Raw genomic sequence first — 4,406 nt, 5'->3', positions numbered from 1 at the left:
ATATTATTCTAACAATAATAATATTATTATATTATGCAATAATACAATATTTAAAAAAAACCTCACCACTGAGGGGGGACCGCCACCGTTGATGATACCTGCAACCCTTTGTGCGCGCGGGTCGCGGGGAGTGCTCGGGCGCAAGCGCACTTCTCGCGCCGCTACCACTATCGCGGATGCCCTGCCACTCCAGTCACCCCACCAACACCCCACCACCCACCAGTTACCGGCCGTGCGTTGCCGACGACTGCGACTCGCGGTAGTAGCACTCGAGACGTCGCCGTAAACCGCTCCGCACCCGCGAGGACACGCTCGCGTTCGCGCGCGAATTTTTCTCGTCGCGCCCGCCCCACGCGCAATAGGCACAACTGCAATACTACGCGATTATTATAACTTTTCGTTTTCCCGCTAACGACGGCCGTTGTGAAACGTTATAATTTATAATAAACGAAACCTTCGTGCAACCGATCTACTTTAATAATATATTTTATTATATTATATTGTACATAAATCGCGATCGCTGCGATCCGTTATTATACGCGTCCGCAGAGTGCGAATTTCGTTTGATCGAACGACGGTGACGACGCGACGGACGAAAAGTGAATAATATTATAATAACATCTGCGGTAGCGGCAGCGGCGTCGGAGACGTCGGCGTGAACTTCCGATCTCACAGCAATTGGCCACTGCAATTATTCAGATCTAGCTGGTGGTACGTATATTTAATATATATTTCTACCTCAAATATGAAATAACCTCATTAACATCAATATTATAATATACACGCACTGTATTTAATTTATAATTTATTTTTATAATAATCCTAACTTTACCATTAATGCGCATAATATTACCATCGAATATAATATTATGGCGGAGAACGAAAAAACGTCGCTGCAGACGGACTACGGCGAATAATATTGTTCTAATATTAAAGTATAGGAAATTATATATAGGCAGATGAAGCTTTAAAGCACAGTCGCGTGCTCGAGATAAATCGTGAATAGACTCGGTCGAGTTAGACGGAATATAGTGACGGATCGGAATAACGTTTGAGAGAAAATATACGCATCGGCGATATACGACACGCGTGTACAACCCGATGTGTATTATATACTATGATTTGGTTAAACGTTATTTCGGGGCGACGAAGCACTGCAGCCGCGGCGTGGCGAAACAATACGATTAAAAAACGAAATATAAACGCGAACCCCCCCCCCCCCACACCACCATCAGGGATGATGTCCCTCCGTTGAGATATTATAACATAGGGACGCGCGGTAGGTTTTTTTTTTACGTGCAGCGGAACATTGTACGATTTGCATAATTGCATACCGTGGTTTTAAGTTTTAGTTGTTTTTAACGCGCATGAAAATCGGGCAAAAGTCGATGGAACGAGCATCTCCATAATATGGGGCGCTCAAGAATTGCCTCCCGTGAATTTTTTTTTAAAAAAGGTTACCCAAATTCATACCTACCGATTTCATAAATATTATTCACTCGAATTGTCTCCTATTTTAGGTAGTGGCTTCCTTGTACCGGAATCGCCTGCGATAGCTATAATTAATCGATTTAAGTACCTATATAACCTTATATAATAAAAAATATTAGTAATTTGAGTCAATGCTGATTGATTTAATGAAAATTAAATTAAACTAAATGTTTTAATAAATAGCACTAATAATTAATAATAATACAAATAATAGATAATCAATAATATAATATAACATAATTTAGATGAAATATCAGTCTGTTGACTGTTGCACAGTCAAAAACTTTCCAAACTGGATTTTATTACGTTGATTGGTTTTCAAATAAATTAATTAAATTTTGATTGTAAATCCTAAATAAATTTGGGTGGCGATTCGAGTGTCACCATAATATCATCGGGTGGAAGTCGCGAATCAAGTAATCGAGAATTTAGCTTTCGCATAAATTGTTCATTGAATAAGTTTGGTTTTGAGTTACCTAGATATTCCGTATAAATGTATAATACAGTGAAACTTCCATATTATAACGAAATTCTATTTAGCAAAATGTTATTTTTAACCAAATATTTCTGAGAACGTAACCAAATTAGAACCAGATGTACATATTTTATCCTATTTAACAAAATTCCCTATGGTACGAAATTTTTTTGTTATCTATGAGACTATTCGTAGTGTGGAAGTTTCACTGTATAACGTGTTATTACCACTAGGGATTTGTTTAATGCATGAATAACTGGGTGTCGGATCTACTCTACTATTATACTTATACTAATATAATACTACATTAATACGCCACCGATTCGTGACGATAGCTATTACGACTTGACTTATGGTCTTATACTTAGTGCTATACAACGCTGTATCTTAATCGTCCTCAACCTAATACAGCTCTCTTCAATAATTAACAATTATAATTTTTACTTAACAGCGAATATTGTTGTGTCTTGTGTTCTTATTTCAAAAAAAAAACTCTTTTAGGTTCTATATAGGTAAAGATGTGATTAAAATAGAAGCCTTGAAAATATATTATCTTATACATTTAAAAGAACGTAAAAATAGACATAGTACATGTGAATTTCAAAGTTTAGTTCTCTCACTCTACGACTTAAAATATATTTGAGACAATATCAACGCATTTGTATTAGAAAAAGCTTAAATTTCTCTTTGTTTTTTACATTTTGTATTGTAAATTATTCAAGATTTTTTTTGTCACGATTTTCCTAGTTTAATTGTTGATTAAATGATTAAATCGTACAGAAATATACAAATAAGTATAGTATAACCATGTGTAACATTGGTACTTATTATGGTGTATAAAATCTCAAATATGTCACTAAATGTTTGTTCATTTTAGTGAAAACACTTTAAAGACAAAACAGTGATAAATTCATACACAATTCTAATAGTGATAATAATTGTTGTGTCCAAATTATTACAGACCCCGTAATAAAAATAACCTAACCTAACAATAATAATAAATAATAATTCGTAGACCCCTTTCGGAATTTATGCGGATTCCTATGTGTCCGCGATCCACATTTTGGGAAACGCTGGTTTATAGGATACATATAAATATGTATATTGTGTACTTAGGCTATAAATACAAGTTTCACCTCTCAAGTACTTACTCAACAACACTGGACAGTAAAGTCATATCCTCTATATTATACCAAATACCTAGTTAAACACAAATTTAAAAAATTTAATATATTTAGGTATGTACTAAAAAATTGTAAATATGGCCGTAATTTAAAAACTTTGTATACCCTATAGGCGACGTAATTGAGTAATCAACTATAAATTGCTTCCTGATTAATAATTAAAGTGAACTAATATTGACTTTTATTAGCTTATGACTCGTGTATAACTCGTTAGTACCTACTTTTATGTGTTTAATTACATGAAACATGTAGACAGTAGACACGATAAAAATAAAATTAGCCTATTTGCGCTTGGATGTTTTTAACACACTGCAGTTTGGTTGTTTGGAAGAAAGAATTTTTTTAAATTTTAATTAAAATATAATAAATACAAAATAATGAAGATACGAAGCCCCTATTCGGAATGTAGGGAGTGGGAACAAATTAAATCTAATCCAATAAACTTCAAATACCTGTCTAACTATATCTATACAGTTAAGCACTCAATACTTACGAGTGAATACACTAATAAATAAATACTATTTATGGTTCTGTTAAATTATGTATACAATATAATATTATGTTAGCTAATACAACCCCAATTCTAAAATAACGTAATTTGCAATTGGCTTATAGCTATATAATAACATTGAGTAGGTATAGATATAGTCAATAAATCTACATAATCTAATATATAAAATTCTCGTGTCACAGTTTTCGTTGCCATACTCCTCCGAAATGGCTTGACAGATTTTGATGAAATTTTTTGTGCATATTCAGTAGGTATGAGAATCGGCTAACATCTATTTTTCATACCCCTAAGTGATAAGGGTTGTCCAGAAAAAAATAAAAGAAGTGCTCAAACAGGGATTTTGATAATTTACGGTAGAAATATTTGTTTATAAATGGTTGCTATGGTTATATATATATAAAAAAAAAATATTATTTTAAAAATAATAATAGTGTATTATTTATTGGTTGCTATTGGTTAATCTGGCATGTTTGTTGATTAATATTATTATTTGTATCAATATAATAATTATATGTCTGAGAATCGGCTATTATATCTAAGTTTGTATGCTGTGCTATAAGTAATTCCGGAGTTATGGCCTCTTAATTGGGTAGATTAGACCACTGGGAAGAAGATAGGCTAATTTAAAAAGGGTTAAATTTGATTTTTTTTACTCATTGGATTTTAATACGGTTAGGTTAGGTTTTTGTATTAATTGATTATATTAATCCATCGTAGGTGGAATTAAGTAAAAACGACAAACTTG

The 4,406-nt window shown here is 33.2% G+C and overlaps 1 protein-coding gene across 1 annotated transcript in view; it reads left to right on the top strand.

Annotated features, from left to right (window-relative positions):
• Positions 1 to 242: 242 nt before the first annotated feature.
• Positions 243 to 4,406, top strand: part of LOC100167386 (developmental protein eyes absent) — a 37,352-nt gene continuing 33,188 nt past the window's right edge. Inside the window, 1 exon segment of the mRNA XM_008188619.3 lies at positions 243 to 711. The gene's annotated coding sequence lies outside the window, so the exon portion shown is untranslated.

Source organism: Acyrthosiphon pisum, chromosome X (assembly GCF_005508785.2).
Source record: "Acyrthosiphon pisum isolate AL4f chromosome X, pea_aphid_22Mar2018_4r6ur, whole genome shotgun sequence".
In the NCBI taxonomy this organism is placed as follows: Eukaryota; Metazoa; Arthropoda; class Insecta; order Hemiptera; family Aphididae; genus Acyrthosiphon; species Acyrthosiphon pisum.
Note: the sequence above shows the minus strand (reverse complement) of the source record. Positions and strands in the feature narration are given on the sequence as shown.